Raw genomic sequence first — 12492 nt, 5'->3', positions numbered from 1 at the left:
ATCACTAAAATTGGGGAAAGGTATATAGATAAATGAGATGTTGTAGGCAGATCTGTAGTTCAGTGGGGGGGTAAGGATGATTCTTATTACACTCTCTATGGTGTTGGAAAGTGACTCATGCTTGTTTCAGCCTCAGTTTTAAGATACCATTTTAAAAAGCCCTTTCCTGCTTATTTTTATCCATCATCCTCCCTTTGCAGCCTAGGGAAGTTACGGAGGGGTAAGGGGCGTGTCTGCCCCAATTCCCAAGTCCTGGTCTCCTGTTTTTGTGTGTTACTTTCTACCTGCTGGATTCCAGAAGGTACTTCATGAACACAAGCTCCACAGCCAGATCCCATAGTCTGCAGAGTACCTGCTGGGAGATGGAACACTCATAGCCTCTGCAGTGGTCCACAGCCTACCTGGCCAGAGAGCTGGGTCATCATTTCTACATCAGAAATGTAAAGACCCAAAGGACTTCCACTGATTGGTTCAGAGCCTTGGCAAAGCGGTCTTCCTCTCTCTGAACCTGTATCCTCCACCTGGCTCAACTGTCACCCCCCCCCCCACCTTGCTAAGTTTAAGATTGTTTCCTCTGTTATTAAAAAATGGTCACTCTCGGGCTTCCCTGGTGGCGCAGTGGTTGAGAGCCCGCCTGCAGGTGCGGGGGACACGGGTTCGTGCCCCAGTCCGGGAGGATCCCACATGCTGCAGAGCGGCTGGGCCCGTGAGCCATGGCTGCTGAGCCTGTGCTCCGCAACGGGAGAGGCCACAACAGTGAGAGGCCCGCATACCGCAAAAAAAATAATAATAATAAAATAAAAAAATAAAAAATAAATAAATAATGGTCACTCTCATTCTCCAAGGACAAGTCCCTACTGTGTAAGATGATCAGGTTAATTTTATCATTTAGACCAGTCTGGCTAAAGTTAAATCTTGGAAAGAAAAAAATAAATTTAGCAACGTGGATATAAGCAATAAAAGCAATCTGGGGAGACTCATTAGTAATTGTCAGCAACACTAAAGATACCAGCTATTAGAATTGTGTGAGTGTTGGGGGTATTAAAATATTTTAATTGTTCGATACTGGGTTTTTACACACACACACAGAGCCTTCCCCCTCCCTACCCCCTACTGATTCTTTAACTTTGGGAGCTTGCTTTTGAATCAAGAAGCAGAGAAAATCATTCCATCCCTCAGCACTTTTTAAGTGTTTTGCATGTGATCATCTCAATTAATCCTTACAGTGAAACCATGAGGTATGTAGTGTCATTGTGCTCATTTTCAGATAAGGAAATAGGCTTAGAGATATTGAGTAACTTGCTGACAATCAAACATGTAGTGACAAATGGGTTCAGGACTGAAGACTTTCCACACCAACACTCCTCACTGCTTTGTAGAGAGCCCAGGAGAGACCTTTGAATGATGGTGGTTAAAGTAAAAATGGGAAAAATGTGTTCAGTGGATTACACGTTTTACAAAATTAGAAACCCCACAGCCTCTCTTTATGAGTAATAAATCAGCTGTGAACTGAGGAGGGGGTTTCTGGAGAACTGAGGAGGGGGTTTCTGGAGACTGTATGGTGAATCAGGAGCAAAGCAGGATTTCCTTGCCACCCTTCAAGTCTGCCTGATGCTATTTAAACTCTTTTCAGGCCTAGAGAGAGAAGAAAGTCTTCCCTACTTTTTATACAAAGATATTCTGATTCTGATACCAAAATCTGACAAAGCACACAGAAAAACCATGACCAATAAACATAAATACAAGCATCTTTGGGACTTCCCTGGTGGCGCAATGGTTAAGAATCCACCTGCCAACGCAGGGGACACTGGTTCAAGCCCTGGTCCGGGAAGATCCCACATGCCGCGGAGCAACTAAGCCCATGCACCACAACTACTGAGCCTGCGCTCTAGAGCCTGTGAGCCACAACTGCTGAGCCCACATGCCACAACTACTGAAGCCCACACACCTAGGGCCTGTGCTCCGCAATAAGAGAAGCCACCACAATGAGAAGCCCGTGCACCACAATGAAGAGTAGCCCTCGCTCGCCGCAACTAGAGGAAGCCTGCATGCGGCAATGAAGACCCAACACAGCCAAAGATTGATTAATTAATTAATTTAAAACTAATCTGCAAAATCATTATCTTTCCTACATACTAACTGTCATCAAAAAAACAAAATGAGTGGAATGATATCAGCAACATGGAGTGAAGAGCTACCTCTCTCTCTCCCCCTTCAATCTACAATCAGTCAAACATCCACAACTCAACAAAGGCACCTCTGTCCAACACACCAGGACACTAGAGAATTCTAAACATCTGTATACCTAAAGGTGGGTAGACTGAAACACATAAAGGAGGCAGAACTGAGGAACCAGCAGAGTTGGTGCCTGCAATCCCAGCCCTTTGACCGTGGCAGCTAAGCTGCAGCTTCAGAGAACCCAAGAGCAGAAGGGGAGGTGGAGCACACAACTCCGGCCTCCTGACCACACCTGTGCCTGAGGCCACAGGTAACTGGGCAGCAGTAGCAGCGGGGCCTGGGACCCTGTCCCTCGAGCCACTGAGGCACACGTGACCCCAGCCTGCCCCCTTCATCTGCAGTGGTGGAGCCCTCAAACCTTACAACACCAGACCCAGTAGAGGCACCTGCAGGACCCCAGCTCACCATCCCCTCACCGTTCCCCTCCCACCACGGCAGCAGAGCCTGCAACTCAGGATCACAGATGCTAGGGAAGAGCCAACCATCCGGGTGACAACAGTGGCTCTGGCAGAAGCGATGCAGCAAGGACGCCAGAGGCACCAGAAGCAATAACAAAGGCACGGAGCCACACCTCTTACAGAGACAGCAGAGGCTGGAAAGTGCCAACTCTCAAATATAACCAGGGGCAGCTCAGGTAAGAGAAACCAAAACCTTGTGTTCTGGCGCCACCTACCTGAAAACAAAAGAAAGGACTCTAACTTCTAACCTGTCATTAGCTTCAAATGTGCCTATAGAGGGACAATTCATGGAGATCCATGAAGAACCATGGTAACATTATACCACCAAAAGAGAGAGAGAGAGACAGTTCTTCATAGACAAGTGATGGAATATTGCAATCTAACTGATAGAGAGTTCAAAATAGCTGTCATGTAGAAACTCAACGAGCTACAAGAAAACACGGAAAGGTAGTTAAATGAACTCAGGAATAAAATTAATGAACAGAAGGAATACTTTACCAAAGAGATTGAAACTCTGAAAAAGAACAAAACATAAACCCTGGAGCTGAGGAACTCAGTAAATGAGATGAAAAATGCATTAGAAAGCACTGGAAATAGAGCAGACCTTATGGAAGAGAACGTCAGAGAGCTCAAAGATAGAAATCTAGTAATGATACCAGTAGAAGAAGAAAGAAATAAGATATCTAAAATGAGGAAATTCTATGAGAGCTCTCCGATGCTTTTAGGGAAGGTAATATTAGGATAACGGGTATCTCAGGAGGAGAAGGGAGCAGAGAGTTTATTAAAGAAATAATAGGGGCTTCCCTGGTGGCTCAGTGGTTGAGAGTCCGCCTGCCGATGCAGGGGACACGGGTTCATGCCCCTGTCCGGGAAGATCCCACATGCCACGGAGTGGCTGGGCCCGTGAGCCATGGCCACTGAGGCTGCGCGTCCGGAGCCTGTGCTCCACAACGGGAGAGGCCACAACAGTGAGAGGCCCGCGTACCGCACACAAAAAAATAATAATAATAATAGCTGGAACTTCCCAAACATGGGGAAGGAATTGGATATACAAGTCCACGAAGTTAAGAGAAAACCTAATTACTTCAATGCAAAAAGACCTTCTCCAAGACACATAATAACTATATATCAAAAGGATTATACACCATAATCAAGTGGGATTTATTCCAGGGATGCAAGGATGGCTCAATGCCTGCAAATCAATCAACATGCTACGCCACATTAACAAAATAGAGGATAAAAACCATATGATTGGGCTTCCCTGGTGGCGCAGTGGTTGAGAGTCCGCCTGCCGATACAGGGGATACGGGTTCGTGCCCCGGTCTGGGAAGATCCCACATGCCGCGGAGAGGCTGGGCCCGTGAGCCATGGCCGCTGGGCCTGTGCGTCCGGAGCCTGTGCTCCGCAATGGGAGAGGCCACAACAGTGAGAGGCCCGCGTACAGCAAAAAAAAAAAAAAAAAAAACCATATGATCATCTCAATAGATGCAGAAAAAGCATTTGACAAGACTACACCTACTTATGATAAAAATTCTCAATTAAGGTGGATAGAGAAGAGACGTACCTAAACATAATAAAAGCCATATATGACAACCCCACAGCTAACATCATACTCAATGGTAAAAACCTGAAAGCTATCCCTCTAAGATCAGGAACAAGACAAGGATTCCCACTCTCACCACTCTTATTCAACAGAGGATTGGAAGTCCTAACCAGAGCAACTAGGCAAGAAAAAAAATAAGGCACCGAAATTGGAAAGGAAGAAGTAAAACTGTCACTATTTGCAGATGACATGATTTTTTTAATATAATTTATTTTTGGCTGTGTTGGATCTTCGTTGCTGTGCGTGGGCTTCCTCTAGTTGCAGCTAGTGGGGGCTACTCTCGTTGAGGTGTGCAGGCTTCTCATTGCGGTGGCTTCTCGTTGCGGAACATGGGCTCTAGGCGTGCAGGCTTCAGTAGTTGCGGCATGCGGGCTCAGTACTTGTGGCTTGCGGGCTCTAGAGTGCAGGCTCAGTAGTTTGTGGAGCATGGGCTTAGTTGCTCTGTGGCATGTGGAATCTTCCCGGACTGGATCTCGAACCTGTGTCCCCTTCATTGGCAGGCGGATTCTTAACCACTGTGCCATCAGGGAAGCCCAGCAGATGACATGATTTTATATATAGAAAACCTAAAGGCTCAACCAAAAACTATTAGAAATAGTAAATACAGTAAAGTTGCAGGATACAAAACCAATGTACAAAAATCTGTTGCATTTGTATACCCTAACAAAGAGCTAACAAAGCAAAATTAAGAAAACAATCCCATTTTCAATCTCAACAAAAAGAATAAAATACCTAGGAATAAATTTAACCAAGGAGGTGAAAGACCTGTACATTGAAAACTATCACACATTATTAAAAGAAATTGAAGGGCTTCCCTGGTGGCGCAGTGGTTGAGAGTCCGCCTGCCGATGCAGGGGACACGGGTTCGTGCCCCGATCCCGGAAGATCCCACATGCCGCGGAGCGGCTGGGCCCGCGAGCCATGGCCGCGGAGCCTGTGTGTCCGGAGCCTGTGCTCCGCAACGGGAGAGGCCACAGCAGTGAGAGGCCCGCGTACAACAACAACAACAACAAAAAAAAAAAAAAAAAAAAAGAAATTGAAAATACAAATAAATGGAAAATATTCCATGCTCATAGATTGGAAGAATTAACATTGTTAAAATGTCCATATTACCTAAAGCAATCTACATATTCAATGCAATCTCTATAAAAATTTCAACATTTTTTACAGAAAAGGAAAAAATTCTAAAATTTATATGGAACCACAAAACACTCTGGATAGCCAAAGCAATCCTGAAAAAAAAGAACAAACCTGGAGGTATCACACTCCCTAATTTCAAACTGTATGACAAAGCTATAGTAATCAAAACGGCATGGTACTGGCAGAAAAACAGATACATAGATCAATGAAACAGAATTGACAGCCTAGAAATAAACTCACACATACATGCACAATTAATTTACAGCAAAGGAGCAAAAAACATACAATAGAGAAAGGATAATCTCTTCAATAAATAGTCACATGCAAAGAAATGAAACTAGACCATTATCTTACACCATACCCAAAAATCAACTCAAAGTGCATTAAAGACTTGAATATAAGACATGAAACCATAAAACTCCTAGAAGAAAACATAGGCAGTATACTCCTTGACATCAGTCTTAGCAATATCTTTCTAGATACGTCTCTTCAGGCAAGAGAAACAAAAGCAAAAGTAAATGGGACTACATAAAACTAAAAAGCTTTTGCACAACAAAGGAAACAATCAATAAAAGGAAAAGACAACCAACTAAATGGGAGAAAATACTTGGAAATGATATATTCAATAAGGGATTAATATCCAAAATATATAAAGAACTCATACAACTCAACAACAACAACAAAACCCAAACAACCCATTTAAAAAATAGGCAGAGAAGCTGAATAGACATTTTTCCAAAGAAGACATACAAATGACCAATAGGCACATGGAAAGATGCTCAACATCACTAATTATAAGGAAAATACAAATCAAAACCACAATGAGATATCACCTCACACTGGTAAGAATGACTGTTATCAAAAGGACAAGAAATAACAAGTGTTGGTGAAGAAGTAGAGAAAAGGGAACTCTTGTTCACTGTTGGTGGGAATGTAAATTGGTGCAGCCACTATGGAAAACAGTATGCAGATTCTTCAGAATTCTCCAAGATCTTCAGATTCTCCAAGAACAGACCTACCATATGGTCCATCTATCCCACTTCTGGTCATTTATCCAAATAATGTAAAAACACCAATTTGAAAAGATAAATGAACCCCTGTGTTCACTGTGTTACTATTTACAAGAGCCAAGATACGGAAACAGTGGATAAGGAATAAGTGGTATATATATATACAACGGAATACTACTAAGCCACTAAAAAAGATAAAATCTTGCCATTTGTGACAATATGGATGGAACTTGAGGGTATTATGCTAAGTGAAATAAGTCAGACAGGGACTTGCCTGGTGGCGCAGTGGTTAAGAATCTGCTTGCCGATGCAGGGGACAGGGTTCAAGCCCTGGTCCAGGAAGATCCCACATGCCGTGGAGCAGCTAAGGCCATGAGCCACAACTGCACTACAGAGCCCACGAGCTACAACTACGGAGCCCACGTGCCACAACTACTGAAACCCACGTGCCTAGACCCTGTGCTCCGCAACAAGAGAAGCCACCGCAATGAGAAGCTCATGCACCGCAACGAAGAGTAACCCCCGCTCGCTGCAACTAGAGAAAGCCTGCACACAGCAACGAAGACCCAACACAGCCAAAAATTAATTAATTAATTAATTTTTAAAAAAGAAATAAGTCAAAGACAAATACCCTATGATTTCACTTATATGTGGAATATTAAAAACTAATAAACAAACAAAAACAAAATAAATGAACAAACCAAACTGGACAAAAACAAACACATAAATATAGAGAACAGAGCAGTAGTTTCCAGAGGGGGAGTGATGGGGGACGGCAAAATGGGTAAAGGGCGTCAACTGTATGGTGATGGATGGAAACTAAACTTATGGTGGTGAGCATACTGTAGTGTATAGAGAAGTAGAAATTTAATATTGTACACATGAAACATAATGTTATAATATTGTACACATGAAACATATAATGTTATAAATCAGAATTACCTCAATTCAAAAATAATAATAAAAATAAATAAAAGGGGAGTTATTAGAAATCCTACACGTAACAATAGGAAACAAAAGCACCTAGAAACAAACTTTTAAAATGTGCTATATCTATGTGAAGAAAAAGTCTATTAAGGCATAAATTAAGATTTCCATAAATAGAGTCATAATGCATGCTTTAGAAAACTCAGATTGTAAATATGACCATTTTGCCCAATATAATCTATCAATCTAACTTACTCTAAATAAAAATGCCCAACTAGATTTCAGTAGGGGGTTGAGGGGCTTAGGAGATTCTTAAAGTTATCTAGAAGGATTAATGGGGGGGGATAAAATCATGAAAAAGGTAAAGTGAGTGGCCCTTTCTTATCAGATATTAAATATGCTACATAATTAAAACAATTTGGTACTAGCATTAGAAAAGACTAACCAATGGAAAAGGAGAATACAAAAAAACAGATCCAAGCCTACAGAGAAATTTGATTAATATGAGGGAAACCTTTCAAATAAAATGAGGAAAAGATAGATTATTCAATATATGGTGTTGGAAAAACTAGCTAGCCATTTAGAAAAATGTATTAGCAACAGTAATAACTTATTGGTGCTTACCAGATGCTGAGCACTGTTCTAAATGCTGTACACATGTTAATTCATTTAATCTTCCTAACAATGCTCTGACATTGGTATTACTATCATACTCATTTTACAGATGAGGAATATAAGGCACAGAAAGGTTAAGTGACTTGGCCATGCCACACAACTAGTAAGTGGCAAACCCAGGATTCTATTAAGAATTAAAAATTAGATATTTAAAGGCAAAAAATTAATAGCCATTAAAAATATACATCTTTATTTTTCCAAAGAAGACATACAGATGGCCAGCAGGCACATGAAAAGATGTTCAACATTGCTAATCATCAGAGAAATGCAAGTCAAAACCACAATCAGGGACTTCCCTGGGGGCGCAGTGGATAAGACTCCATGCTCCCAAAGCAGGGAGCCCAGGTTCGATCCCTGGTCAGGGAACTAGATCCCACATGCGTGCCACAACTTAAGAGTTCACATGCCACAACTAAGGAGCTCACACACCACAACTAAGGAGCCCACGAGTCACAATTAAGGAGCCCGCCTGCTGCAACTGAGACCCAGCATGACCAAATAAATAAATACTTTTTTTAAAAACCACAATGAGATATCACCTCACACCTGTCAGAATGGCTATCATCAATAAGACCACAAATAACAAGTGCTGTGAGGGTGTGGAGAAAAGGGAACCTTTGTACACTGTTGGTGGGGATGTAAATTGGTGCAGCCACTATAGAAGACAGTACGGAGCTTCCTCAAAAAACTAAAAGCAGAATTACCATATGATCCAGCAATTCCACTCCTGGGTATATATCTGAAGAAAACAAAAACACTAATTCGAAAAAATACATACACCCCAATGTTCACAGCAGCATTATTTACAAATACCAAGAGATGGAAGCAACCTAAGTGCACATCAGCAGATGAATGGACAAAGAAGATGTGGTGTATATACAATGGACTATTAATCATAAGAGAGAATGAAAATTTGCAACAGCATGGATGGACCTGGAGGGTATTATGCTTAGTGCAATAAGTCAGACAGAGAAAGACAAATTCTGTATGTTATCACTTATATGTGGAATCTAAAAAATAAAACAAACAAATGACTATAACAGACTGTGAGGAAAGAGACTCACAGATACAGGGAACAAACTAGTGGATACCAATGGGGAGAGGGGAAGGGGGAGGGATCAGACGGCTAGGGGATTAAGAGGTAAAAACTAGGGCCTCCCTGGTGGCGCAGTGGTTAAGAGTCTGCCTGCCGATGCAGGGGATATGGGTTTGTGCCCCGGTCTGGGAGGATCCCATATGCCGCGGAGCGGCTGGGCCCGTGAGCCATGGCCGCTGGGCCTGCGCATCCGGAGCCTGTGCTCCGCAACGGGAGAGGCCACAACAGTGAGAGGCCCGCATACCGCAAAAAGAAAAAAAAAAAAAAAAAAAAAAAAAGAGGTAAAAACTACTATGTATAAAATAAATAATATACTGTACAGCACAGGGAAATATGGCCATTATTTTATAATAACTTCAGAGGCTAATCTATAGAAATTTTGAATCACTATATTGTACACCTGGAACTAATATAATGTAAATCAACTTAAAAAACAAAGCCACTCCACCCCCATGCAGGGAAGGCTGCAACCAGATTACCCTCTATTGAGCCATACCTGCGTCCTGCGATTCAGCAGCACCTTATTGGCCGGGCAGCCTCCATTGTGAGGTAGTTCTGGTTTCCTCCTTACCAAAGACAGACAAGCCCTGAGCCTGGCCCTACATCCAGGTACCAGAACCTCCAGTCCAATGGTGTCTTCTTCCTCCCAGTCACACAGTTCACTTTGCCCTAAAGCACTAAGGGCTAAACTGGGAGGGGCTGAAAGCCCGGGAGAGTCCCAGCGTGTGGCGGGGCAATCACAAGGAGCCCTGAGGATCATCCTGAGATGAGACTCTCGTAAGTCCCCAAAGCCAAGTGAGGCATATAATCGACATCAGCGTCCCCCTCTCACCAGCGCCAGGGCCAGGCACCCTTGGGAATTAGGAGTCAGCGTCTCAGTGCTGCAGCCTTGGTTCCTCTGGAGAAAAACCCATGGGAGGCTAGTTCAAGGCTGTTACAGTCCTTAACCCTGAGCCACCACCACCTATCCACCATGCTGAAGATCTCATTGCTTGCAAGGGACAAGAACAGCGAGCCCAAGTACTTGGATGATGGGTCCAAGTCACTCTCAGAGAGTAGAAGTAGCATCACTTCAGAGAGTGTCCATCCTGAAGAGGAAGCCAATGGATTATCGTAAGTGGCTGCACGGCCCTCCTCTATCTGAGGTCAGGCACTGCTGCCTTCACAGAGCTGGGCCACAACTTCCTACTTCTCTCTTCTTAACATATTTATTCCCATTGAACAGGAGACATGTGGATTAGACGAAACCTTCAGAATCTAAGAAGTTTGACCCATGTGGCTCTGGGTATTACACCTGTTTCACAGGTTTTGCAAAATCGCAGATAGTCATCCCCAACATGAGCTTTTTTTTTTTTAATTAAGTAATTTATTTATTTAACCTGTGCCAGGTCTTAGTTGCGGCACTCCGGGATCTTAGTTGTGGCATGCGGACTTCTTAGTTGTGGCATGTAAACTCTTAGTTGCAACATGCGGGATCTAGTTCCCTGACCAGGGATGAAACCCGGGCCCCCTGCGTTGGGAGCGTGACGTCTTACCCACTGGGCCACCAGGGAAGTCCCTAAAGTGAGCTTCTCAATTCCCAGAACAATTTTCTATCTCAGGCTGGCTGTTCTTTCTTCAGCAGTTTCAAGCTGCTTTCCTCTCTGTCGACTTCTGCTATCATTCATACTCTCTCTCCCTCTCCCTCTCTCCATCTCTCCCCGCCCACCAGCCTCCCTCTCGCTTCCTCATACAAACCCATCCAGGAAATAGAAGTTCACCTCCTAACCCCATGTCCCTACTTTTACTCCCATAAACTCAGACACGTGGCTCTTTTCCTCAGGGCTTTATTGCCAATCAGACTATTATTTAGTAATCAGATCAGATAATATCCATGGTATAGAGAGACTGTAAATGACAATACCCAGTGTTGAAAGGATGTCAGGAAACGCCCTCTCTCATGTCCTTTTGGGAAGAATTAAACTGGTACCTTTCTAGATGGCAATGTTGTAATATATGTCGAATCCTAACACATTTATATAAAACATACAAATACTTACTTGGCCTATGCTTTCTTTTAAAGTACACGCACACACACACACACACACACACAACTGGCCGTAGTGGCTGCTTCTGGCTAAGAGAATTGGGAGACTGAGGCAGAGATAGAAGACATTTATGTTAACTACATAAGGTTTTTTGGGGTTCTTTTTTAGTTTGTTTTACCTTTTGAATTTCATACGGTGTTACTTTGGGCTTTTGTTTGTTTGTTTTGTTTTTTGGCTGCGTTGGGTCTCATTTCTGCACACGGGCTTTCTCTAGTTGCAGCAAGCCAGGGCTACTCTTCGTTGCGGTGCGCATGCTTCTCATTGCAGTGGCTTCTCTTGTTGCGGAGCACGGGCTCTAGGCGCATGGGCTTCAGTAGTTGTGGCACGCGGGCTCAGTAATGGTGGCGCACGGGCTTAGTTGCTCTGTGGCATGTGGAATCTTCCCGGACCAGGGATCAAACCTGTGTCCCCTGCATTGGCAGGTGGATTCTTAACCACTGCGCCACCAGGGAATTCCTCTACTTAGGGCTTTTTAAGCATAAGTAAATATAAATAAATAAATCCTTTGATCAATAATACCACTTCCAGGAATTTTTCCTAAGGAGATAATAATGCAGGTATGCATGATAATTTTATTGAAGCCAGATCTTAACCTCAGATCTGGTTGTAATACTGACAATTGAGAAACAATGAGAGATTATTTAAAGTATGATACACATAGTGGGATACAGTACAGCCATTAGAAGTGATGAAGGAAATCTATGGTTGTGGGAAAATATGTAGGACATACTAGTCATAAAGAAAATTAAAATACAGTATTATAATGGTTCTCCTTGTGTAAAATTTGTGTGCATTTAAAGACAAGGATGCCTAGAGGAATGTTAAAGTGTTAAAAGTAGTTTTTTCCAATTGGTGGAATTTGAGTATTTCCTTTTATAATGACAATGTATCATTTTTCAAGGAAAAAAAATAGAAACTTTTTTTTAAGTCCCTGGGAGCTCCCAACATGTGTTTTACTCCTCACAGCCCTGATCTATGATGCTGTTAACTAAGGTGCAATGTTTTCTCCAAACCCTTATCTCACCCTTCCCAAGAGATTTGATCAGGTTGGGCAAGACGCTGCTGTAGGAAAGAAATGAGAGATGGAGGGATGGAGAACAGGAAGGGGGCACATCTTTTGGAGAAATTACTATCAAATAATTGACAAAAGATTTTTTTAAATAGGGTGGGTTTTTTGTTTTTTGGGTTTTTTTTTTTTGGCTTTGACATATTTTTCAATAATTGCAGTTACCAAGAAATATCAATTACTGTTGGAAGT

General features: G+C 42.8%; 1 protein-coding gene across 8 annotated transcripts in view; it reads left to right on the top strand.

Moving 5' to 3' along the window:
- SLC36A3 (solute carrier family 36 member 3) overlaps window positions 1-12492 on the top strand; it is a 57336-nt gene that overhangs the window by 20508 nt on the left and 24336 nt on the right. The window lies entirely within an intron of this gene.

This window comes from Mesoplodon densirostris, chromosome 3 (genome assembly GCF_025265405.1).
Source record: "Mesoplodon densirostris isolate mMesDen1 chromosome 3, mMesDen1 primary haplotype, whole genome shotgun sequence".
Lineage (NCBI taxonomy): Eukaryota > Metazoa > Chordata > Mammalia > Artiodactyla > Ziphiidae > Mesoplodon > Mesoplodon densirostris.
This window is presented reverse-complemented; position numbering and strand designations above follow the sequence as displayed.